This window comes from Hyaena hyaena, unplaced genomic scaffold (assembly GCF_003009895.1).
Source record: "Hyaena hyaena isolate Hyena2069 unplaced genomic scaffold, ASM300989v1 scaffold_119, whole genome shotgun sequence".
NCBI classification, from domain to species: domain Eukaryota; kingdom Metazoa; phylum Chordata; class Mammalia; order Carnivora; family Hyaenidae; genus Hyaena; species Hyaena hyaena.
In genome coordinates, this window is record NW_024080750.1 from 2,776,751 (window position 1) to 2,804,267 (window position 27,517).

Sequence of the window (27,517 nt, forward strand, 5' to 3'; positions counted from 1 at the left end):
GGGAGTAGGGGAGCCTTAGGTATTGATACCCAGAGAGCACCGGGTGCTCTGTGTTTGGGAGGATTTGGATGAGCAATGAATTGGCCCCTTGAAAGCTTGAGTCATTTAGCTCTGAGGTTGTCGAGGGCTTCCCACTGCGATTCCTGGATGTCTAGTTACGGTGCATGTCACTGGTGGCAGTCATCACCGCGGCCACCTGGCACCGCCCGCTGATGGCTTCGGAAGAGAGAGTCATGGCTGCGGACAGAGCCCAGGTGGGGCCGGCATCCTACAACCTCTCCAGGTTCACTGCTACCATGAAAACGTCACATCTAAATAACCCCTTAATTAAGCTCAAATCGAACCACCCCTGCGCTTTCTCAGGCTGCTCCTCCTCAGCCAAAACGTCACTTCCTCAGGAAAGCCTTTCTGGATACCTCATCCTAATAGGAAGTCAAGGTCTCAAAGGTAATGGACACTGCAGAGCCCCACCCACATCCCACAGGTGACTTCCACGGCTCCGAGGGCCCCTCACTGGCCTCCTGGGCCTCTGCCCCCCACTGCCTGCATCTGCACGTCTCTATTGAAGGACCTCTTTTGGGCTACTGGGGCCATCTTGCTACAACCAAAGAGAACTGGGAGTGTCTGGGTTTGTGTCTCCCAGGGTGACCCTTTGCCAAGGGCTGACAGGTGTGGGATTATGACAGTCTCGGGTCAGATTGGACAACTCTGAGTCCTCACTCACACTCCCAGTCCCCTGCAGCGCCAGGTGACTCTGCAGGAGGTTGAGCATGTGCTTGGCCTCCTCCCCTGCCCTCCCCTGCTTCTGCCTTTCTCCATCCCCCCAGCCTCTCTGGGGGCTTTTTTTTTTTTTTTTTAATACACCATTTTTCATGTCAAGACACCCCACCTCCGAGTCCCTGCTGCTGTTCTCTGAACAACTGGGACTCCTCCTTCGTAGTCCTTATTGGAACTTTATTGTATTTTATTTCTTAAAAAGGTTATGCATTTATTTTGAGAGAGAGAGAGAGAGGCAGAATCCTGAGCAGGCTCTGAGTTGTCAGTGCAGAGCCCAACACAGTGCTTGAACTCATGAACTGAGATCATGACGTGAGCCGAGATCAAGAGATGGATGCTAAGCAACTGAGCCACCCACGTGCCCCCCTACCAGAACTTTAAATCAGATACTCAATTATTTATTGAGTCTCCTCCAATAACACATGCCCTCCATGAAGACAGAGGCCATTGTCCTACTCACCACCAAACATCCAGGGCCTCGCACAGGAAGTGTGGCCGACTATTATTTTATTAACAGTTACGTGAGGGGCCCCTGGGGGCCTCAGTCAGTTAAGCGTCCGATTTTGGCTCAGGTCATGATCTCGCGGTTCGTGGGTTCGAGCCCCGTGTCGGGCTCTGCGCTGACAGCTTGGAGCCTGGATGGAGCCTGCTTTGGATCCTCTGTCTCTCTCTCTCTGCCCCTCCTGCTCGTGCTCTCTCTCTCAAAAACAACTAAATATTAAAAAAAAAAACAACCCTCAGTTATGTGAATACTTGTCCTAGTTCTCTTATTAGTAAACAGTAAGCTGTTTGAAGTTAGGACTCTTGTGTGATGCTTCCTCTTTCACTGCGCTTTGCTGATGAGAGATCAGTCAGTGTTACTGAAGGAATGGATGATCAGGAGTGCTGACTTTCGTTACTCAGTGCTCAGCTCCTCCCAGGCATGTCCTGTGATCTGGGGAAGATGGCCCTAGTTGTACAGATTGGAAGCAAGGTGCAGAGGGCGTGGGTGCCCGGCCCCGAGCCGCACGGCTGGTCCACAGCACAGCAGGAGCCTGACTCTGGTTTCTGCCCAGTGTCAGAACTTGAAACCCAGTCCTGCTAACTTCCTTAGGAGGAAGCCTGGATGGGGTGCCGGTTTCCGTCGTTTGCTCCGAGTCACCTGTTGGAGCGCGCGGGGCGTGGGAGGAATAGGGTGAACGGCCTCGCAGCGCGTGGTTGTGGCCACTTGTTGCCCGCTCTGGTGCTTTCCCTTCACGCCCGCGACAGTCACCGTTGAAGGAGATTTGGCAGCACTAACCGCTCTCAGAACAACGCCTCTACAGCACCGATTGGCGGCGTTAACTCGGTAGACAAGGGGCCGAAGCCAGTGAGGGCGGGCCGCGAGCGACGACTGCCGTGCTGAGCCCTTCGTCGTGAGGGGGACGGAGGAGACGCTGGAAAGGGCACCGGCGTGAACCGTCCTGAGTACTGGGCGAGCGGCTCAGTGCTGGGGGGCGTCGATGACATGCCCGTTAGGAGTCTTGTTTGCAAGTGACAGACGCTGATTCGGAATGTCCCCAGCAGTATGGGGGACTTCACTGGCACAATTAAATGGGAAAGACCGGCCATTGTTCCTCACATCAGCCGTAGCTGGATCCGTGCCACGAGGACCCCGTCTCTGTCCATCTTTTCGCTCCGCGTTTCTCGGTAGGGGGTCGCCCTCAGCTGTCTTTACCCTCCTGGCTCTACACGGCAGCACACAGGGTCTGTGGCAGCCCCAGGCTGCGTTGTCTTTAACGCCCGCAGTCTCAGCGGGGAGCACAGCCTTCCCTTCCCCTTCCTGGAACGAGAAGTGACATTTGCCTGGTTAGGTCACGTGACCTGCCATGGGCCAATCACTGTGCTCCAATCAGAGGGCTCCTATTGGCCAGCCTGAGTCACATTGCCACCCCGGAAGAGGGAAGTGAATTTGTGATTGGACCGTGTCTACCACGTGGTAGAAAGTAAAAGGGCTTTGCCGCTGGGAGAAAGCAGTGAAGGATTCTGGGTAGACAAAGCGAGCTACCTGCTGAGCACAGCACCGCCCTCTCCCTCAGTGTACTCTTTTGTTTGGAACGTTAAGTCGGCCAATTTATAACTGAAAGGACCCTCCCCTTTTAGTTTTGATAAGTTTTGGCATGATGACAAATTTTAAGATTCTCTGATAACGTATATATCCTCAAATGATAACTAATGGAGAGGAATACTGTTCTTCGGAGAGATGTTGAATGATTCAGTCTGCAGTCTCCCCATTGTTTTCTCCATTTTTTTAATTGTAGTAAAATACGCATCACAAAACTTGGCGTCTTAACCGTTTTTAAGTGCACAATTAAACGGCTTTAAATACATTCATAATATTGTACAACCATTGCCGCCATCTCTTTTCATGCTGTAAAAGGGAAACTCTATACCTATTAAGTTAAAACTGCCTCCTCCCCCCTCCATGGAACCCACCATTCTACTTTCTGTCTCTATGGATGTTTTTTTTAAAGTTTATTCACCTATTTTGAGAGAGCGTGAGAGAGCACAAGCATGGGGAAGGACAGAGAGGGAGAAGAGAATCCCAAGCAGGCTATGCAGGGCTCCATCTCACCACTGTGAGATCATGACCTGAGACCAAATCAAGAGTCAGATGCTTAACCCGCTGAGCCACCCAGGCGCCCCTCTGTTTCTGTGATTTTGACGACTCCAAATGCCTCATGTAAGTGGTATTTGTTCTTTTGTGACTGGCTTACTTCACTTAGCATAATGTTCTCGACGGTCTGTGTGGACATTGTAACATGTGTGAGAATTTGCTTTCTTTTTAAGGCTGAGCAATATTCTGTTGTGTGGATACAACACACTTTGCTTCTCTGTTTATCTGTCAATGGAATCTTGGGTTGATTCTTATGTTTTGGCTATTTTGAATAAGCTGGATAAACGTGAGTGCACAGATATGTTTTGGAGACCTGGTTTGCAATTCTTTTGGGAACATATCCAAAAGTGGAATTGCTATATTGTATGGTAATTCTATTTTTAATTTTTTGAGGACGTGCCTTACTATTTTCCACAGAAGCTGACCGTTTTACCACCCACAGTAAGTGCATAAAGGTTTCAGTTTCTCCACATCCTTCCTAACGCTTGTTATCTTCTTTCCTTACTTTCCCCCTTATAGTAGTCCTACTAATGAGTGTGAGGTGACCCATTTAATTTTAAATTAAAATTTTTTTAATGTTTTACTTATTTCTGAGAGAGAGAGAGAGACAGTGTGAACAGGGGAGGGTTAGAGAGAGAGGGAGACACAGAATTTGAAACAAGCTACAGGCTCTGAGCTAGCTGTCAGCACAGAGCCTGACACGGGGCTCAAACCCACGAACTGTGAGATAATGACCTGAGCCAAAGTTGGACGTTTAACCAACTGAGTCACCCAGGCACCCCTAAGTTTTAATTTTAATTGTTGACAAGTTTATCCAGTCCTCTGGATCCAAACAAAAAATGATGAAAACCTCAGTAGTGGAAAAATATTTCTCCCATCCTGATTCCCAAGCCCTCCGAAAACAAAACATGTAACTACAATTAATGAGCTTCTTGTTTATTCTTCATCTAAGTAGAAAAATACTTTTGGGGTGCCTGGGTGGCTCTGTCAGTTAAGCATCGACTTTGACTCAAGTCATGATCTCACGGTTCATGAGTTTGAGCCCTGCGTCGGGCTCTGTGCTGGCAGCTTGGAGCCTGGAGCCTGCTTCAGTTTCTGTGTCTCCCTCTCTCTCTGCCCCTCTCCTGTTCATGCTCTGTCTCTCTCTTTCTCAAAAATAAATAAACATTAAAAATTTAAAAAAAAATATTTATTTCCCCCGTTTAAATGAAAAAAGTCACTCAACTATACATACTGCCCGGTGCCTGCTTCTACTTCAATAAATATGGTTCCTTTTCTAGTTGAAGATAAAATGCTCATCTATTCCTTATTTTCCAGCTTTATGATACTCCATTGCCTGGCCACATCATGATTCATTTCACTAGGCCCCTAAAGATGGACACAGAGGTTGTTCACAGCTTGCTGTTACTGGAAATGACGCTGTCATCAATGACTTTAGGCATTCATTTCTTTGCACGTGTGTGTGTGTGTAAGTAAAGATGTACACATGCAAATAAATTCCTGCAAGTGGGATTGTTGAGTCAAAGGGTAAGTACATTTGCAATTTGGATAGAAATTGCCAAACACATACAGAAAAAGGTTGTGCGAGTTTGGGTCCCTGGAGCCTCGCTTGGTCAGCGAGAGACCGTCTGGCAGTGCTGGTTTTATTTCCAGTTCTCTTGTACAGAAGTGGACCCGCCCCTGGCGGAGACTTCTGTGCCACGTCATCTGCTTTCCCTTCCCACTTCTTCAGGGCAATCTTTACCACCACTCTGTGTACCTGCCTTTGTGACTTACAAGGGGGTACAGACCCTGCTAATGGAACCCAAAGGGGACACTGAATTCAACACTTCTGCAAACATAGAACAAAAGCAAACCTAAAGATGCTAAGAGTGTGGTCGGGAAACTTACTAAAGTGAGTGTGGCTTGGAATCGAAATGACTGATAAGGAAAATTGTCAGGATGGAATAAAATGGGGAGAGGGTGGTGTTCCTGGGAAGAGCTTTCGTTTTCCTATGAAGGCGCGATGCTGCCTGCCGGCCTGGACCCGATCGATCATGCAGGTGCAGAGAACCAGCCCTGCTTCCGTAGCAACTGCCTGCTCTGTACAGACAGGCTTGGTTCTGGTCTGGGTTCTGGGTTAAATGAGATGGTAGAATGAAGACAGAATATGGCCAAGCCTTGTGGCCAAAGCACAGCCTCTGGGACTCTCGCGGGACTGGACCCCTGAGTTCTGGGGTTGGTCAGGGGCTAGTCCAGTGTTAGGAGTGTGGCCGCGGCCAGACCCCTGTCAGGAAGCATTTGGATTTGAGATTTCCGGCAGATTACCTAGAGAGATCCAAGAAGAAAGGCATTGAGTTTCCAAAATTCTTATCATCTGTCCTGACTTCTTTTCTCATTTTAAATAAATATGCCCTTCTCTGCCAGCCATCACACACATAATTCTGTATTCTTTTTCTAAAAGAGGGTCTCTGAAACTTATACAGTCCCACAAAACTTCGCTCTGTGCCTGAGGAATCACTATTATGATGATGATCAGAAGGTTTAGGGAGAGGCATGTGGTGTCCTAGTTTTTGAAAGCAGAGGTTACAGAAGTTAATAGCCAGCCGAAGGGATGATGGGGCTTCGCAAAGCTCTTTCCTCCCTATCCTTCTCCTCTGTCTCCATTCTTCCTTCCCTGTGTCTTTCGCAAGCTCGCACTTCCAGACACTGTTCTACGTGCTGGAACTTTCAAATCCCTGCTCTCGTGGATGTTGTGCTGTAGTTGCGGCAGCAGATAAGGAAGCAGAGCATAATGATATGTTTTGCGTGGCAAAGCAGAACAGGGCGATCTGGGAGCAAGTTGGGGGGGTTGGGGTACTTCAGGTTAAGTGATCTGCAGAAGCCTTTTTATTTTATTTTTTTTAAAATATTTTTTATTCATTTCTAGGGGAGAGAGAGAGAGAGAGAGAGACAGTGTGAACAGGGGAGGGTCAGAGAGAGAGGGAGATACAGACTCCGAAACAGCCTCCAGGCTCTGAGCTGGCAGTCAGCACAGAGCCCGATGCGGGGCTCGAACCCACGAACCGCGAGATCATGACCTGAGCGAAAGTCGGAGGCTTAACCGACTAAGCCACCCAGGCGCCCCATGCGGAAGCCTTTTTAAAGGGGTGACATTTCAGCCGAGACCTGAATGGTGGGCAGGAGCCCGTCCTAGAGATTGGAGAAGTGTTCTAGGCAGAGCAAGGGCAAAGTTTTGAGGTGAAAGGGCCCTTGACGTGTGTGAGCGACAGGTGGCAGCTGGGGCCAGGTTCACGAGGTGGAGGAAGGGGGACGGGAGGGGAAGAAGAGAGGGAAGGTCTGTGATGAATTCGGAGCCCTAGGCAGTGGCCGTTCAAGGGCTTTGTGTGCCATGGTGAGAAGATTGGATTTCATTCCAGATATCGTGGACAATGTTGCCAGATCTAAACTGTAGGACAGATATTTACTCGGTGCATTTATAAGCACACTGAGAAGAAAACACTTGTTTGCAGGGTTCCCTTTGAGCAAGGGGGTGCTGAGTAGCTCTATTTTCTTTCTTGTGCTGTTTATGAGAGTGATTAAAGGCATTCTGTGGATATCGTGGATTATGTTCACAAAAGCATTTAATGAAATAACTTGTGATAGGCAGCAAATTTGCACCTGTTTGGACAACAGATTGAGGTCAAGACCCAGCTGAGTTCAGAGAATCTCAGTTCTAGAGGGCGGAGGCTGGAGAGGCAAGCTAACAAATTGGACGATAGGATCTGAATGATAAAATAAAAATAAGCACATTATTTAAGACAACTCAGACAAGTATTTGTAAAGTGTAGCTTTTAAAATTTCACTTTGTAGGTCTGTGCATGTTTAGTCCATTTCTACCTCGCCTGGCATCTTAAAATAGCTATTTTTTTTTTTTTAAAGGGAGAAAGTGGAAACAAGATTGGTTTAAAAATATTCCTAGAAAGACCCTAAGTGAGACCGAAATGAGACTGAATGAAGGCAATTTGGTTTTTAAGAACGATGTTTCTGGAATTGTAAAAAATTAGCGTTGGTTGGTTACAAGCAAGAGAAACCTATTTGGCTAACTCATTGGCAGGCTGTGCGATGGTTCTCACACCGGAGGGGAGGCTGGAGCTGGGCTTGGAGGCGGAGGCATCGGCTCTTGCTACCAGGGTCCGTGAAGAGTCCTGTATGTGAACATCTCCTTTGGGAGTTTCCAAAACCAGCTCTGAGAGACCTAGCTTGGGGTGTGGGCTGCTCTTGGCTAGACCAGGGTGGAGCTCATTTGAGATTTGGTTTAACCCAATTGATCCGACAGGTGCAAGGCGATTCCTGCAAAGGAAGTTGGGGTACTCACTCAAAGACAGCAGAATAAAGTCTAGAACGCCAAAAAAAAAAAAAAAGTGCCATTTGTAAGCATCCACAGACAACTTTAATATAGTTTTGTCATCTACATTCTCTTTCTGCCTTCCCAGTATTTATTTACCTTTTTACTTACTTGGTGTGCATTTCCGCTGGAGGTCTGGGAAGCCTGAGCACTTGTGGAAATTTGTAAGTGGAAGGAGAGAAACCCATGTCCTTGTAGGGTCCTCTCTGGACACCTCCATAGATGTGGAATTGAGTGTCCATTCTGATGGGACCTGGGGGCAGAGTTTTGGTGCCCACCATGGCCTCTGGGCAGCTGCTTCTGAGGTTTGAGGGCTGGGGACTGGAAGTCTGTTCTGTGGGCCCGCAAACATGTTTTTTAGCAAATCAGTTTTTTGCTCCGTCTTCAAAGTCCTGAAAAGTGGCACCCCTTATTTTACAGCTAGAAGGCTGAGCCCCAGAGAGATGAAGAACCTACGAGTCTGCTCTGCAGTTGGCTCTCCAGCACCACCTCCCACAAGCTGTGTGACCTTCGGTAAGTCATTTCACTTACTTGAGCCTCGAGTTCTTGATCGAATTCCGAATGTCTCTCTGATTTGTTTGAGCCTCGACTTCTTGATCAGCAAAATGGGTATGCCAGTATCACTTTTCTCCTTATGGGTCTATTTTGAGGGGTAATCGAGCAAGCAGTGCCTGGCAGAGTAAGTGTATAAGTGTCCCCAGTGAAGGTAGAGCCAGAACTCAGGCAGCTTAGAGCACACAGTGAAAACAGGATTTGAAATCAGATGCATCTGTTTTTCAAGACTCCCTTTTCTCAAGAGTGTGGCATTGGTGTTCTGGCCGAACGCACTTTGTGGATATTAACGTGGGATAATGGGGTGAAGCACTACCTCAGTGCCTGGCCCTTAGGCGCTGTCCGTGGTGATTTTGCGTGGTTTTCGTTGCCATTAGCCTGTATGGAAGTGTTTTAGCAGTGTGGTGTTATGGGTCTGAAAATTTAACATGGGCTGTCTTACTTCCCGAGAAGATGCTTGCGGAGAATTTTCTGTAGTTTTTTCATTGCTCTGTAAAGACCAGGAGAAACAGTACGGTGGAGACCATTTGGGAATTCCGAATGTCTCTCTGATTTGTTTGCCTCTTCTCTTCCTGAAAGAAGAAGATAAAAGGCTGAAAGCAGAGGGGCCGCTGTTGGGGGCAGGGTTGGCAAACTTTTTCTTTTTCTTTTTTTTTTTAAATATTTTTATTTATTTCTAGGAGAGAGAGAGAGACAGCGTGAGCATGGGAGGCTCAGAGAGAGAGGGAGATACAGATTCCGAAATAGGCACCAGGCTCTGAGCTGGCAGTCAGCACAGAGTCCGACGCGGGGCTTGAACCCACGAACCGCGAGATCATGACCTAAGCGAAAGTCGGACGCTTAACCGACTAAGCCACCCAGGCGCCCCTGGCCAACTTTTTCTGTAGAGGCTCAGGCAGTGAGTACTTTAGTCCTTGCAGGCCTGATGCTCTGTGTCCCAAGTATGGCACTCTGCCATGCCGGAGAGAATGTGGCCATTGGTAATACGTAAACAAGTGAACACGGCTGTGTTCCAATAAAACTTTATTCACAAAACATGTATTGGTTCAGATTTGACCTGCTTTAGAAATTGAAAAAGTGGGGGGCACCTGGGTGGCTCAGTCAGTTAAGCATCTGACTCTTGGTTTGGGCTCAGGTCATGATCTCACAGTTTCGTGAGTTCGAGCCCTGTGTTGGGCTCTGTGCTGGCAGTGCAGAGCCTGCTTGGGATTCTCTCTCTGCTCCTCTCCTACTCGCTCTGTCTCTGTCTTTCTCAAAAGAAATAAACTTAAAAAAAAAAAAATTGAAAAAGGACACCTTGATGCCTACTTGGGCAAGGCTGACGTGGAGTCTCACATTTTCAAGATCATTTTCCTTGGTAAATTATTGATGAGGAAACCTCTTAGGGTTTCACAGCATCAAGCATTTTGTGGAAAAGTCTGGTTGTTCCAACCAAACTCAACTGTGTGAGCTTCTGGCTTTTCTGAATTCAAGCCTGTGTTTAGTGTCAGTGGGTCACTGCGGGGTCAGTTGGGGGAACTTCTGCCCTAGGTCCTGATGATGAATTCTGCGCACACGTCAGGGACTTCTAAGCCCCTTCCCATCTCTCCAACCCCTCGAACCTTCCCTTCTTGGAGGTCACCTGATGTGACCCACTGCCCCTTTCCTTTGGAGAGATGTGATATCCTGGTAATCCCCACACTTTGGCATTTTGTCTTGGCATTTTGTCACGACTGCCGGGCGGATGAACCCTGCCAATCATAAGACGGTTCCTTTTGAGAGGAGAGAGCTTTCTAAGCTCTCAGGGCTGGTTGTGTCCAGATAATGGCTTGCTCTTCTCCGGCTCCATTATGTTTGCTTAACATTTGGGCTTCTGCCAGATAATTTGCCTATAAGCTATGCATAGAAGAAAGAAGCCATCCATCTAAAGTATTCAGATTTTGGCCTTAATTAAAATGCAGAATAAATATGTAAAGGGTAAAGAGCATGAATTATAGATACCGAGGTTTCTATGTTAAAATCGGTTCTCATCTATAGTGGCGCGTATGTGTTTACGGCAGGGAGGTAGAGTGTATACAAGTCAGCGGCAGGCAATATAATTAGGGGTGCGTGTGCTTAGCAAGACGGAAACGGATCTATTGTAGGAGAATGAATCCTAGTCCACCTTTCTCATTTCACTGCCTCTGCGGATTTTTTTTTTTTTTCCACCTGAACTCTATAAAGGGCTAATCCTGACCCTTGTTATTTAAATTGCTCTACCAGGGGTAGAAAAGCCGCCCTCAGCCTCTTAAAAAGCCTCACTTACTGGTTTGGAGGAGCGAAGCTCTTTTTATTCATTATGCCTCTTGAAAGTGGCTGGCTGGTGTGAGGATGGGGCAGGAGCTTTCAGACCCTGAGTGGCAAGTCTTGGGTCTTAAACAAGGCCAGGCCAGAGCTCACTCACCTTGAAAGTGAGAGGCTCTGGGCTATTCCATTAATGGTCTCAGAGGGGGATGAAGAAGCCCCAAAGAGATGAAACCCAAGTATGTGGGTGTCCTTCCTACTAACGGGCACGATAGATTCAGGGAAAGAATTCTCAGGTTCAGGGTGAACGGTGTGCCAGTTTCATTATTGAAACATTCTTGTAACATTCACATTTTACAGACTAGTATTAATGAGAGTTTACATCCACACATTGTTTTAAAGCATAGCGTTGGGAAGAATCACGCTGAGAATTCATTCATGCTCCTCAAGAACTTCGAGAAACGAATGAAATGCGAAACCAACAATTTTGTTTTAATCGATAAGGGTGGAGGGAAGGCGGCTGGCTTTTTGTAGCAGACAAAAAAAGAGCCAGCTTTTCTCGAAAGCAATGAATGTTTCCAGGGCTTTAGTTTTCAAGGAAAAGGATGCTTTGGAAAAAAAAAAAAATCCCATCGCCTCCAGTGGAAAAGAAGGCACTATCAGCCTGTGACCAGGAGTCTGGACTCCACGTGGGTGATTCTGCCAGGACAACCTCTGGGCGGTGCGGCCAGGTGCTTTGGGGTCACCCCGGCCTCAGTGAGAAGCTGCGAGTGTTCCCGGGGATTGGAAAGGGATCTAGTGGGTCAGCAGCAGCTGCACATTGCCTCGGTCTCCGGCTGCACCTGCCAAAGCGGTGAGAGAGATGGAAGACTACTGTCCTCTTACCCGCGCCATCTCAGGCAGCCCTGGGTGAGATGCACCTGAAAATACCTGTTGAGGATTGCATGCGGGAGGAAGATGGAATCCACAAGGTAAAACTAGTAAATGAATAAAGCTTTGCTGTGGTCACAGTGTTTTGTTTTTTTTTTTTCCTCCTCGTTTGAAGCCAAATGTGATAGCTGCTACGTGGAGAGATTTCCCCCAAACCTTGGTGGAGATCCTGTAACCTCTCTGAAGCGGTGAGGGCATTTGGAGCCAGCCCAACTCTCTAGTAGCCCAACTACTAGAGAAACCATGCCCACAGGCCAAGGGCGGCCCGCCAGCTGTTTTGTAAGACTGTACATTCTTGGAACACAGCTGTGTGCATCCGTGTACAGTGTGTGGTGGCGGCTTTGAAGTTCTAGCAACAGAACTGAGTAGCTGTGAGTAGAAACTATGGTTTGCAGAGCCTAAAATATTTACAGTCTGGCGTTTTACAGAACACGTTTGCTGGCCCCTGCTCTAGACAATGGGGAAAAAATCAAATCCAACTTATTTTTGGAAAAAAAAAAATCTGGAAGTTTCAGCTTCTGTAATCCTAGACCTGGGGGGGGGGTCCCCTCCTCTGCCCATGAAGCCTCCCAGCCAACTGTGACTTCTGGGGGCCAGATTGGGTCCTGTCTCGCAGACCACATCCTATAGGTTGACTCGGAGATGTCTCAGCATGGAAGTGGACAAATTTTGTTTTACTGTTGTTTTTTTTTTTTTTTTTTCTCTCTCACACTTTTCGAAGCCATGTAACAGAAATCATGGTGTGGCAGGCAGATCCTTTGCTCATTATGAAACAATAAAGGTCAAGCCACTCAAATCTTCTTTGCAAGTATAATACCTGGTTAACTGAAATGTGTAGGAAACCTCACCCAGTTATCAGGCCGACAGAGAACTTGACAGACCTCACAAATGGAACTGTTTTGATTTACCTGTTCTCCACGTGTAACACCTTCTCCGCAGGTCTCTCTCTGGCTGCTCCGTTGCTCAGACCTTAAACACTTGCAGCCAGGAGATTTGAGACACTCAAAGGCTGTCATCACCTGTCCCTGTATTGTTCCCCTTTCTTACCCCCGGAAAGCACAGAACGTCAGGATTCTTGCGGGGTAATTACCATATCTACAATCGTATAAGACGCCAGACCACATGGGACACCCCATAATTTTGCAGCAGCAGAAACAACCACTTCTTGCCTATGCCTCACATGAACTGTGCTTAGTGCATCTTAAACTTCAAAGCGTTGAAAATTGCAGCATCTTATAAACAGACCTACGCGGCAATTGCCTTTTCAACTGTCCGTGAGCAAGCAGACCTGCTCCTTGTTTCATCACAAGCCCTCGTGATTAAGGGCCTTTGTGCTTTTTTGTTTGCAACTTAGAATTATGTGATCTTCTAAAACCCTTCCCCTTGGTTGAAGATATTTTTTTTTTTTGGATCTGTGAAATGAAATCCCTGAAAAATAATAACCAGTAGAGGTACGTGCAAAATATATTGTCTCTTTAGCATCCGGAGGAACCTACAGTTTTGATAACTTTAATTGGGTCCCTGAAGCAAAATTATTCTCGGAATAACCAAGGTGTATATTTTTAAAACATGGCAGAATTTGGCCCTAGGAAACTTCTTTTTTAATTCTAATATATCAGAATTACTGGCTGTTTACAGAAGAACCATTCTACTGAGGATTATCTCCTTAAAATGTAATTGTGCACTAAGAATGAACTGCAAATGTAGAGTGGATTTAAATTCAGGCGTCACATGCGGGGGTCACTCAGTTCTTTGGAGACTTAGTCCTTATTTGTGTATTTCTGTTCGCCTTTCCCCCTTCCTTCCTTCTCTTGTTGGTTGGATGATCTTAAAGCCATTCATTGTGGTGGAACAAAGTTGGAAAGTTTTGAAGGGCTTCCAAGATAAGAAGCTTGTAGTTAGCACCTTGAGCTGTGTCCACGGGGGAGGGGGGGGGGACGTGGCGACAGAGATGATTTGCTGGCCCGAGTCCATGTGATCGCGAGCCAGTGAGAGTCACACAGGGCAGGTTCATTGGGACTGTGGGGTGAGAGGGCGGCGGACAGACCTTGGCCCACCCCCATAGAAAGGGCTGGTGCATCGTCTCAGGCTCCCGGAGAAGTCCAGATTGGAGAATTCAGGCTAGAAGGTGTCTCACAGGACCAGCCATTTCTCTTTGCACTGGATTTGGAGACTCTTAGTTGCCCAGTAGCTGAGGAGATGAGCAGGTGGGCAGGCAGATACTGGCAGATATGAGGTGCTCTGGGAAAGTCAATGTTTCCCATCTCATAGCTTCTGCTGGCTGTTTACAGTGGCCGGGAGAGAGACGGAGCCCTTGTTTTTTGAAGCTTGAGGTGACGGACCTAATCACTTGTAGAATTGTAGCTTTCAGTTGCTCATTACCCAAGTAGTCCTTGATTTCCTTGTGGATTAATTATCGTGTTGAGTATTGAGGAGAATTTTAGGCACCTGCCTTTTGTTATGGACGCCGAGGGCCCAAACCCTCAGGACAGCCAGCGTATCTCTGAAGCTGGACTAACTTGATAATTTTTTTTTTTGTTTTAAATGTTTGTTTATTTTTGGGAAAGAAAGAGCATGAGTGGGGAGGGGCAGAAAGAGATGGAGACACAGAATCCGAAGCAGGCTCCAGGCTCTGAGCTGTCAGCACAGAGCCTGACGCGGGGCTTGATCTCCTGAACTGTGAGATCATGTCCTGAGCCGAAGTTGGACCTTCAACCCACTGAGCCACCCAGGTGCCCCGTAACTTGATAATTCTTAACTGGGGGCAGTTCTGCCCCAGGGGACCTTTGACAATGTCTGGGGATGTTTTTGGTTGCCATGAGCAGTGGGGAGTGCTGCTGGCCACCTCACAGGGCACAGGACACCTCTCAACAGTCCCCCAGCCCCAAATGTCCCCGGCGCTACAGATCAGAAATCCTGGGCTAACTGGATGTGTTTTCCTGGGACTTGGAATTCCAAGTCAAGCACGTAAGGAGAGGGCCCCGCGGGAAGCCACTCGTTCTAACAGCAGTAGCCACAGGTCAGTGTCTGAGGCACTCGGCTACAGTATAGATGCTTGACTTCCCACTGCCCACTGACCCGTTGATGCCTGCTCTTAAGTCTGTCCCATCTGAGCACCCATAGATTCTGTGTGTGCCCCCTTCCCCCGGGCCATTATACTTACTGTAAACTCAGTCTGAATTGGTTTTCTTGGCTCGCTCACAATCAAAACTTTAGCTGTGGCATTATTGCTTTTAAAACTTAACACATTTTTTTTTCTTAAAAGTGGGGAACTGTCCCTCACCCTTCTCCCCTCCAGTGATATCTTATAGGGAACTTCATTATATAAGGCAGAGGATGTGGGAGCTGGTCTGGTGAATAAGGTGGTCTTCCCACCACCTCCTTGCCCATCACTGATTTCCCACCCCCGTTAAATTGTAACCTGGGGGGTAGAATACGTGAAACCTTTGTCAGGCATTCAGACCTTATTTGGAAGGAGTTCATATGATTTCTCCAAAGGTGAAGAGAAGTTTTGGAGGCAGAAGCAACTTAGGAAAAGGTTCCGAACATTGGACCTGGCTTTTGGGGGCAGTCTTGGTTTGCGGTGGTTTCGAAGGTGGCCCTTCCCCATCTTACAGAGTCAAAGCAGGGTAGGGCTCGGCAGGAAGTTCCAGAAAGGGTGTGAGGCCAGAGTCACAACTTCTAATGGCCACAACGGCAGGTAAGCACACAAACAGATCAGATAGTGAGTCTGCATGTTAAAGATATAAGAACACTCTTCATTTCCAAATACCAGAAGTATTTGTCTTTTTTTTTTTTTTTTTTGCCTTGAAATGTATGTTCCCCTTAGTCTGTATTTGATCTTTCTTCTTCTGACAGACCTTCGTTATGTTAAGTGACATTCGGGATGCCTGGGTGGCTCATTTGATTGAGTGTCCAACTCTTAATTTTGGCTGAGGTCATGATCTAGCACTTTGTGGGGTCGAGCCCTGCGTGGGGCTCGGTGCTGACAGTGTGGAGCCTGTTTGGGCTTCTCTGTCAGTCTCTCTCTCTCTCTCTCCCTCTCCCTCCCTCCCCCCTCCCCCCTCCCTCCTCCTCCTCCATCACTCATAGTATCTTTGTGTCTTTCAAAATAAATAAGTGTACTTAAAATGAAGTGGCATTCTACTGCAAGGAAAGAAAGAGTGTAAGCACAGTGGGAACTGGCAACTTGACCTCAGTGTTGCATGACAGAGAGTGGTGGGGACTGTGGCGAGCTAGAAGGTGAATACCCGTGTAAAGGGAACAGTTACGGAACTGATCAGCTCTGACACGTGTTGCTGTGGGGAGAAAGTGAGTCCTAAGTGGCTAAACCTTCTCATGTAGTCCAAAGAGAAGCTGGAGGGGTGCCTGGGTGTCCCAGTCTGTTGAGCATACAGTTCATTTCTTCATTTTGGCTCAGACTCAGGTCATGATCTCATGGTTCATGGGATGGAGCCCCATGTCGGGTTCTGTGCTGACAGTGCGGAGCCTGCTTGGGATATTCCCTTTCTCTCTCTCTCTCCCTCCCTCTCTTTCTCTTTCTCTGTTTCTCCCCATTAGTGCGTGTGTGCACACACATTCTCTCTCTCCCATCAAAATAAGCTTTGAAAAAAATAAAGAGAAGCTAGAAATCTGAATTTTCATGTGAATTCTCTGTATTTACAAGAATTACAAAAGAAAGAAAACCACATCTATGGGTTGTTTTGCTTTGTCCGACATCAGCTTGAGACTTCCGCATTGTTGTCGTCGTTACTGTCGTCGTCACTTTTAATCAGAGAAGGAGATGTTGTTACATGAAGTTCAGCATTGGGTTCACTGCCTTCCTTGTTTCTTCTCTCTGTGTCTCTGAGTCTGTTGAGAAATTTGCTTCCAGATGTATCCTTCCGAGGACACCTCTTCTCCAGCCTTCTTTACTCTAGTTCAGGCCGTCCCTGGCCTCCTGAGACTGCCCCCCCCCCCCTGCCCACGTTTGAGCTGTGCCCAGTGAAGGGTGGGTACAGGGTGTGCGGGGCCTTGAAAGGTGCAGTGAAGGCATTTCTGGGCAGGTGCTGGCATGAGCACATGGGAGGCAGGCAGAGTGGAGAGGGGCCTGTGTGGCCCGGGTGGGACCAGGTGACTGGAGGGTTCGAGCCAAGGGGCACGAGACAGCTTGGGTTGGTCCAACTGATGAAGAGCTCACAGGAGTTCGGGCTTTGCCCGGGAAGCAAAGTGGAGCGATTGAAGGGTGTGAGCAGGTAGGGTGGGCGGAATGCACCGATTCTGTAGTGATGTGCAAGGTAGATTAGAGCGGGGCAACCACAATTTTCTTTTTTAAAAAAAATATTTATTTTTGAGAGAGAGAGAGAGAGAATGCGTGCACATGGGGATGGGGCAGAGAGAGAGGGAGACAGGGACTCCGAAGCAGGCTCTGCGCTGGCCGAGAAAATAAAACAGTAAAAGTAAAACAGAGAAAATGACAACATCTGCCTCCTTAGGGCCGTTTTGATGATGAAATCAGTTAATATTTGGCATGGCTTAGAAAAATATCTAAAATTAAGCTGTATTAAGTGGTAGGTGAGTGAAATATGAGATGCTTACTTCGCTAACCACGTCACGTGTGTTATTGCATTTGATCCATACAGACAGTTCTGAAATCGGAGTGTGTGTGTTGGGTTGGGGTGGGGGGCAGGTAATGATCTTTCATTCCTGTTTTGCGGAGAACACTGAAGCTCAGAGAGGTTAGGTAACTTTCCTGACATCACACAGTAATCAGCAGAGCTGGAAATGGAAACCAGTCTGAGATCTGAGATGTGGCCACATTCCCTGCGCAGCGGACACTCAGGGGCTAGACCAGTTTCCGGTGGGCTTGTCTCACGATCCGGAAGTGGCGGGCTGCCTGCAGTTGCTGGAAATGAAGCCACCTGTGTGCAGAGTGGGGCTGGATGAATACTTTCGATGTGGTGGCTGCCACTCGATCTGGAATTCCTCCTCGGTCACGGACTCCAACACATTTGTGCCACATGGGGGAGGGGGGTGCACAAAGGGGGCTGGTTTCGAGATGCAGCGATGTGACAGCGACCTCTTTATGCCGGGCAGATTTCCTGTCCGTGCCTTGGTCTGGAATAAAAGATTTGCCCACGGCAGAGGGATTGTGGGCAGGCGTGTGCACTCTGCCTTCCCTTTCCCCTGCCTTCTGCTTCTGGAACAGTCAGAGCTGTGGTTGGAGCTGTCTACAGTGTCATTTCAAACCCATGAACAGCGCTGGGCTCTGTCTGTGTATCAGACAAGCACGGGGCTCCGTCATGAGCACACCTTGGCAGGAGGTGATGGGGACCCACGAAGGGTCCAAGCTGCTGCCAATTTAGAGTCAGGAGTGCACATGTGTGTGCATGTGTGTGTGAGCAGGTGCCTTCCTGTTTTCTCTCCTCCCATTGTGCCACACGTACACACACACACACACACTTGTGCACACGCACATGCTGTTGATTGACCTTCTTCCCTCCTGTGAGGCTTGGTAAGGAGAGAAGATTTTCTCCTGGCAATTTCACTTCTCACCAGAGGCACCCTGTATATTTGCAATTGGACAAAAGCCCCGTATACTCGATACCGCGGGCTCTCGGTGGGTTTCAAAGGTGGATTAAATTCACCAACGAGGTGGTCGGCAGAACATAAAAGATGAGCGAGATTGTAATTTGTGGTGGGTCCCGGAGGGGTGACTGTGTTGTAGGCAGCGTTCCCCTCCCTGGATGGGTTGGGGACTGGCCCTTCCTGGGCGTCTGCTGTCCATTGTAGGTCAGGGAGGGGGAAGGCGAGAGAATTTCGAGTTCAGTGAAAGAAAACCCAAAGAGTCAGAGGCTTGCTTAGGTGGCAAAGAAAACTGCACTCAGGTGGATGGGATGGTGGGGTCCCCTCTTTGTAAGGCGGGGGGGCTTGGGGTCAAGCCCAGGTTTCCAAGAAGCCCCACTGGTTCTTGGCCGTTGGGAGCCGGGGTCCTTGCTACCACAGAGGGTCTCCTGGCTCATGGTGGGGAACCTGGGGAACCTTCCCAGCCTTCCCCTCTGACTCTGGTTTCGTTTTTATTTTTAAAAAATGTTTGTTTATTTTTGAGAGAGAGCACGCACAAGTGGGGGAGGGGCAGAGAGAGACAGAGAATGCAAAGCAGGCTCCAGGCTCCAAGCTGTCAGCACAGAGCCTGACTCAGGGCTCAAACTCATGAACCGTGAGATCATGACCTGAGCTGAAGTCAGACACTCCACTGACTGAGCCCTCCAGGCGCCCCTTTAAAAAATTTTTTTTAAAAAGTTTATTTTCGAGAAAGAGCCAGAGTGTGAGCAGGGGGAGGAGGTGCGGTGGACAGAGAGAGAGGGGGACAAAGAGTTTGAGAGAATGATGCTTTCTGTAAGGGGAGTCCCGAGCCCTGGCAGCCCCCTCCCTCACCGCATCCTCCGAAGGCGTGTTCTGTCAGGTTGCAGAGCCCAAGGTTCTGGTCCCCCTCTGAGCATCCCATCCTTCTGGGGGTTGGGTCATGAGATGGGGGCGGGGGAATGGCCAGAGGCAGCAGATACGATGAGGACCAGGCATGAAGGAAGGGCCAAGCAGAGCATGGATGGGGCTTCATGACTTTTCCGGGAGGTGGATGTTGGGAAATGAGCACCAACCCCCTGAATCCATCGGGTGAAGCATACTTACTGCCTTCCAGAGGAAGAGAACATGGCAGTGTACCACCACCCGCCCTTCTAATCTGTCTTTGTCAGAAAGCCTGGCGGGCAGGTGAGGGTATGAGGGAGGCTTTGGGGGCATCCTGTATCCCTTTCTTTAATGTTGGCAATGGCACATACTACCTAAGGTGCATTAGTGAGCTCCGATGGGGGAGACTGAGTCTTGAGGCTCAGAGTACCTTCCGGAAGGCTTGAAATAAACCAAGAACACAGGGAATCGTTAATTGTCAGAAGCCTTTTGTTCTGGGAGGGGGTCCAAGATGAAGAAGGGAAAAGAAGCCTACCTCACCCTCTCATCACATGCTCAAGACAACACCTGTATTTTGAGACGCGCACTGGTAACATTTCAGAGCAATTACCATAAATAGAACATCTCCTGGGTTGGGATACGTTTACCTGTGACATTACACTAAGTGAATCTGTTGGAAGTGGGAGGGATCCTGCCTCGTTCCAGATGCATTCTGACACCTCTTGGGACAAAAAGCAGCTGGGCTGCTGGTTTAAAAGTGGAGTGGAGGCTGCAGAGGGCATAGGCTTGGATGTTGCGAGGCCCCTATCCTGAGATGCTACTGAGTGCCCTACGCTCCTGCCCTGTCCTCAGCACAGGCTGATGACCTGGGGGGAACCACCCTGGAGGCTGGAAGAAAGGGCCAGGACAGGACCCAGCAACCCCGAGTAGCAGGGGCATGAAAACATAGAGTTTTCTTGTTTGTTTAAAAGGTAAATTTCATCAGGGCTTGGGGCGAGGGCGAAGAACGAAGAGGTGGATTACAGAGGATTGTCAGGGCGGTGGCACTGCTCTGGGATGATGTGATGGTGGACATGTGTCCTTATACACTTGTCAAAACCCACAGGGTGATGCACATCACCAGGGGTGAACCTTAATGTGACTTCAGGACTTCTGACAACAATGATCGATCAGCGTCAGTTCATTGATGGTGACAAACGACCACTCTGGTGCGGGATGTTGATGATGGGGACGCTGAGTGTGTGGGGGGACGGGGTAGATGGGAACTTCCTGCTCAATTTTGCTGGGAACCCAAAACTGCTCCAAAAAAGTGTATTAAAAAAAATAACAAGGTGGAGCACCCACTGTGTGCCGACATAGAGCTCTCAGGGCAGGGGGCTGTGAAGGAAATTAGTTACAGGATTTAATTGCAGGTGTGATAAGTGCCATGAAAACATGGGGGGGGGGTATTCCGGGTGGGTACAGAGAGGACCGAGTCTCATGGATGGTCAGCATCGCTTGCCCTGAAGAAGGGATATTTGAGTTGGAACAGTCCAAGTACTCCAGCAAAATGCAGGAAACAGAATCAATGGAAATTACTGGCCCGTGGAACTGAAGAATTTAGGGCGATGGTAACTTCAGGTGTGGCTTGATGCAGGTGTTTTCCTGTTTAAATATTTATTTTTGAGAGAGAGAGAGAGAGAGACACACACACACACACACACACACACAGAGAGACAGAGTGTGAGTGTGGGAAGGTCTGAGAGAGGGAGACACAGAATCCCAAGCAGGCTCCAGGCTCTGAGCCCTCAGCCCAGAGCCTGACGCAGGGCTCAGACATACAAACCAGGAGAGCACGACCTGAGCCAAAGTCAGATGCTTAACCGACTGAGCCACGCAGGCGCCCTGATGCCGGTGTTTCATTAATTCTGTTAGATCTGTCCTCTTCTCCGTTTCTCAGCACTGTTTTCTTCTGTGTGGGGTTTACCCTCATTCAGGGTCTCTGCAATAGTGGCATCCATGGGACTAAAACCGTCTTGAGGGCCTTATTCACTGGGTAACCCTTAGTACTAAGAGAGGGCTGGCGTGAAAAGGGAATTCCATATGTTTGTTGAACAAACAGGTGTTTTCCTGCTTACACAACCTTCTGTGGGTGACACTGATTGAGCCCCTAGATCAAGCCATACCTGAAGCTAGGACTATGCGTGAACTTTTCAATTCCATGAGCCAATAAATGTTCTTTGTTTTGTTGGTTTGAGGGCTTGATGCTATTCTTAGGTAACTTCAACTGGAATATTACTTCTTCAGAGAAAGGTCCCTAACCACCCAGTACAAGGTCTGGCTGAATTAGACACTCATAAGCCCCCATACTTTCCCTTACTTTTCTTTCCTTCCTCTCTCTGTTGAAGTTTTCCCTTTGTGATGGGCTGAATTGTGTCCCCCCAACCCATATATTGAAATCCTAAGTGCCTCATTAACCCAGAATGCGACTGTATTTGAGACAAGGCCTTTAAAGAGGTAATTCAGTTAAAAGGAGGTGGGTAAATAGTATGACTGGGGTCCCTATAAAAAGAGGTGATTCAGGACACAGATGCAGAGAAAGGACCTTGGGAACACACAGGGAAAAGATGACGATCTACAAGCCAAGGAGAGAGGACTTGGACTCTCTCAGCCCATCTCCATCCTGCTGACACCTCAATCTCGGATTCCCAGCCCCCCAGACTGTGAGAAGGTAACCTCTGTTCTTTAAGCCGCCCAGTTTGTAGCCTTCTGTCATGGCAGCCTTCGCAAACTAATGCACAACCAGTCCTTAACAGGCTCAGCTCAGATCTTTTCTCCTCTGTGAAAGACCAGAATAAAGGTTGGCGAACTGTGGTCCTTGGGCCAAATCTGCCGGTGACCTGTTTTTCTAATAAAGTTTTATTGGCACCAGCCACGCCCATTCATTCACTTCCTGTGTGTGGCTGCTCTGATGCTGTGGATGCAGGGCTGAGAAGTTGCAACAGAGACCTCATGGCTCGTGAGGCTCGTAAAGCTTGAGAATGTTATCGACATGGCATTCTGCAGGAAGCACATGCTGACCCTTGGTCCAGAAGAGTGGTGGGCAGCCTGGGCTGTGTACCACGTGGGGCCTGGGTTCAAATCCCTTCTATGCTGCTGCTGAACTGGGTGAATCACTTAACCTCCCCTGAGCAAAAAAAAAGAAAGCTATTGTTACAAGAATTAATGCTAACACCACGTTGTTGGTGGAGGTCGTAATCTGCCCTGCTAGACGCTGAAGGGGTTGCTGGATTGGTTCCTCGTCTAACTGGACGTTCCTTCTTGAGAGGGTCCTTGCTCGATGGTTTGGGAAACTATGCCAGCGGCCACTCTGAGCTGATTGAACGGGTGTTAACCAGGCTTCTCCCTGGCTTTGTTGTTTTGGTGTTTCTTCTTGTTTCTTCCTTATCCCGTTTTCTGGAAGCACGAGACTGAAGTGTCCTCTCAGCTGCCAGGTGGGGCCTTGTCAGACTCCTATGGTGTGTTAGCAGAAAAGTCTGGAAGCCTTCCGAAGGGAGGGCCTTGCTGGTGGCTGGGAACGGCGTAGAGGGGTACTCACTCCTCTGCTGTGAGGCTTCCCTGGGCTTGGTCTGAATGGCTTCACTCCTTCTTCATCCTCATTAACACGGTTTCAGGAAGAGCTCTGTTTAGGTTAATCTTATTTAGATGCAAAAAAAAAAAAAAAAAAGCGTAAAACCTCAAAGAGCATATGTTGTGATGAAGCCAGCAACTGCTATTGGAGTTCAGTCTGCTTCTCACGGGTGTAGAGCACGCAGGACAGCCGGTGACTTAGAGCCCAGGTTAGAGGCTGATCACAGTCCAAACTCTGATTCTCCTGCTGTGTTCCTTTGAACTGCTTGCTTAACCTCTCTGAGCTCCAGTTCCTGGACCATAAAAGAAGTGATAGTAGTAACCTACTTCATAGGTTGGGGTGAGGGTAAAAGGAGGTGATATTGGGGTGGCTGGATGGCTCAGTCGGTTAAGCGACTGACTTCGGCTCAGGTGGTGATGTCCCGGTTCATGGGTTCAAGCCCCACCTCAGACTCTGTGCTGACAGCTCCAAGCCTAGAGCCTGCTTCGGGTTCTGCATCTCCCTCTCTCTCTCTGCCCCTCCCCCCCCCCACTCTCTCTCTCTCTCTCTCTCTCTCAAAAATAAATAAACATTAAAAAAAATTTTTAAAACCGAGGTGATATATGTATGAATACCTGGCTTAGTATCAGTCCATAGGGAATGTTCCATAATTATTAGCTGTTATTATTATCATGGGCGGACATTACCTATATTTCCTCTCTGTATAACAACTCCAGAAATCTACATAGGGGACCATGTTTCAGGTGTTAAGGTAGGTTGAGTAATGCGGTCGAATGGGTCACTCCGTTTTTATTTCTTGACAGTCTTTGAAGGCAGAAATTGGTGAGCCCAAAGAAGTCCACATCCAAAAAACCCCCAAATAGCCAGTATCTGAAAGGGAGAAAAGGCAGGGGGTCTTCCTGAGAACCCCTGACTCTGTGTGAAATTGCTTTCTTCAGTCAGACTTGCGAAGTTTTCAGGAATTGCTACCCCACGGAGCCAGAACTGCACCTCCTTCTTCCCCTTCCTCCTCTCTCTGTTGCCCCCGCTGCTCAGCAACACAGGCGCCTATAGGAAAAGGTGATGGTGACCAGAGAGTGGGGAAGATACTTCTCTGACTGCCAGGGCTGTGAAGGCCGGGAGTGCTTTTTCTCACACTGAAAGAAATCTAGAGGGAATATCACGCTTGCTATGGAAGATGTAAATTTGGACGTATTTTTCCCTAAAGTACTCTATAGGATGAATAGAAGATATTGAGGGGAAAATGGGCAGTGGCCAGACTATATTTGATTTTCAGGAATTATTAACTGATGGAATCAATGATGGTTTTGATCACTGATGTCTGGTTAAAATTTTGGAGACTGATTGCTAAAGTCTGGCTAATTTTTTCAAGAATCCAAGGAACTGGCCGCGCAGGGCCCCCTTAGAATCTGAGACCCAGCTGGTCATCATGGGAAAACCATGGGCGTGGTCTGAGCCACAGTGTTTGTAGTGAATGAATGTAACCATGTTCTCAGGAAAGCGTTTCCTGCAGCCTAAGTGAAAATCTTTCTAATTTTAACTTAAGTTTCTTTATTCCCCTTTGTTGCCTGGCTGGGTAATAACTTCACTATCAAAAATATGCAGGCGGTAATTTAGAAATTTCCTACACATCTTGTTTCTCTGCTAATCCACCCCCGATTCCTTTGCCTTGTTCTGTTTTTGAATCCGTTTTCAACTCTTCCGGGTAGATGCTGGGCTATTGGGCTATGTGATCACACTCTGCGATCTGAGACCTTCTGGGATGAATGGGCCAATTCCAGAGCCACTGCCGATAATCTGCAAGGCAGAAAATCCAATTATAGTTAATTAGGAGTCACTCCAAGATTCTGTAGACAGGGGCTTGATCCTGCTTTATGGCCATGAACAACTGACTCTGAAAGAAAACTCATTGGAAATAGCTTGACTACAAATTTTTACTGTGATTTGTATGTTTCCCAGCAGTTTCTCTTGCCATGCTTTCAACCCTAGCATCCTTGGATCTAAGAATTACACATGTCAGCATGTATTTTACAGATACTGGGCTCGTCTGGAGCTATAGGGAAGCCGTCTCCGTGCTAGTCACATGGTGCTAGACTCATTAAGACTTGCCGGTAGTAAACGGGATGGCTTAGCCCTTCAGATCTGGAACAGTAACTCACTGCTCACCATCATTTCTCTCTCCCCACCTACGACACTCTTTCAAAATAGAAAGACCTTTTTTAGTATGAAAACATCCCTTCCACACATTGAACAACTTTAGAAAATTGCGAAAAGTGTAAATCATCTTTAATTCACCTTGGCAGAGAGATGACCATGATGAACTTGTAGAATAGATCTTTTGTTGGTCAGTGTGTGTGTGTGTGTGTGTGTGTAAGTGATCTCTCTCTACACCAACACGGGACTCCAACTCACAATTTCAAGATTAAGAGTTGCCCAGTCCTCCAGCCGAGCCAGCCAGGCACCCCCGTCTTTGTGTTTCTTATTGTCTCCTACTCTGTGTAGAAACCATGAAATCATTGTGTCTGTTTCATTTCACAATATGGTTTTTTCATCACTTTATCAAGTGATAAATTTTTCAGCACTTGATGAAGTGATAAATTTTTTATCGCTTTATTAAGTATCTTCATCACTGATAAGTATAGATTTTTATCATCCCTTTAACTGTGAAGTAGGATTCTATAATAATGTTTATTAAACACGTCTATCATTATTTTGGAGTCAGCCCATCACTATCTCTTACTTGGAGCTACTACTGTTGAGCCCATTTACCTGGGAGTTTTCACCAGCTTTGTGTAGAGACAGCTCAGTGGGAAATGAATCGTCTTTTGACAGATGGTGCTGGGATGACTGGGTATTTTTTAAAATAACTTTATCTTTTAATGTTTATTTTGGAGAGGAGGGTAAAGGGGGAGAGAGAGAGAGAGAGAGAGAATGAATACATCCCAAGCAGACTCCGTGCTGACAGTGCAGAGCCCAATGCAGGGCTTGATCCCATGAACCATGAAATCATGACTGGAGCTGAAATCAAGAGTCAGACTCTCAACCGACTGGGCCACCCAGGCACCCACAACGGGATATTTATATGTAGATGTGAACTTCAATCCTTATCCCATTTCCTATGCAGAAATTTAAGTGCAATAGATCATATATTAAAATGTAAGATCTGTCAATTTAAAATTTATAGAAAAATAGAAAATTCTCTTGACCTTCGGTTAGGCAAAGATTTGTTAAGACAAAAACTATGAATCATGAAAAAATCGATAAGTTGGATAAAAAGGACAATCTACTGAAATATTGGCAAAATCTTTGAATAGGCATTTCACCAGTGAATGTATACGAATGGAGAGCAAGCACATGAAAAAGTGATTATTACCACGATCGGTAATTAGGGAAATACAGATACAAATCACAGCAGATACCATTTCACGACCACTCGAATGGCTAAAATTAAAGACTGACAGTAGCAAGTGTTGACAAGGATAGGAAAGCTGAATGGTACAGCTTCTTTAGAAAATAAAGCAACTCTTGTAAATGTGAGCAATGCTCACCATATGGCCAAGCAGTTTCATTCCTAGGCATTCCCCTCCTCCCCCCAGAAGTAAGTATGTTCACACCAAGACTTGGACTTGAACATTGCAGCAGCTTTATTCATACTAGCAGCAAGCTGGCAACGGGTGTCCGTGGAGACGTAAACTGTGGTGTGTGCACACAGCGGAGTATGATACAGCAATAAAAAGGCTGAACAACAAATGCACACTACAAACGCGAATGGACCTCAGAGGCGTTATTGGAAGTGAAATAAGCCAGGGACAAGAGCCCTCGTGGGAAATTCTCCAGGCGGTAAGAGTTATGTTGACGGCAAGTAGATCAGGGGTTGTGAGTGCCTGGGGTCGGGGGCGGGGACTGCCTGTAGAGGACCTTGAGGGATCCTTTTGGGGTTATGAAATTTTTCTCTATCGTGACTTTGCTAGTGGCTATATGACAGTGTGCATTTCTCAGAATTCATCAGGTTGTGCCTTTAAAATGAGTAAATTGTATTATATATAAATTATACCCCAGTAAAGGAGGCTTTTACAAAAAATAAGGTCTTTTTGGGAAATCAGAGAAGAAGAATGTGTCATGATTCCTGCTCTTGTCAAAATGATTCACAGTAGGGATGCCTGGGTGGCCGACTTGAGCTCGGGTCATGGTCTTGTAGTCCGTGAGTTCGAGCCCTGCGTCGGGCTCTGTATATACTCTCTCTCTCTCTCTCTCTCAAAAATAAACCTAAAAAATTTTTTAGAAATGACTCACAGAAGCCTGCAAGTTGAGGATTCTAGAATCTTCCGGTAGGCCTTTCTCAAGCAGCACCTGAATAATTCACAGTTACATATTGCTCGCAGGACTGGTGAGTCTCTTCATGTTAGCTCATCAAGGAGGAAATGTCTTTCTAGGAGCATCCGGAACCTTTTGTCTGCACGATTGGAAATTAGTGGTGAGCTATGCAAGAAGGGGGTCTGGACTACCTCTTGGATTTGCACTCTTGTGTCTCCTGGTCCACGAAGGATTCAGAGGAGCTGGGAGCAGCCAGTGGGGATTTTCCCTTGACATGCTCCCCACCTCCTGCCCCTGCATGGCTGAGATCTTAAACAGTGTTGGAATTGTTTCCTTTATCTCTTCTCTTACCCCTGCCTTGTCCCCCTTACACCCCTTCTGCGGATTTAACTCCTATTTTCCCCTCGTCATCATCAGCCACTGAGCTCTGTGTAAAACGTTCAGATGTGGAGGTATTCTGAGATGATTTGCTCTCTTGAACTGGGACCTTATTTCCCCCCTTCAATTTACCTTCTGCATAGCTTCATACGCATCAGTGATGCTAAATAAAAAAGCCATAATTAATACATATTTGGCTCTTGTACTGTTTATTTTCCTCTTCTGCAACTCAGATTAGAATATGCAT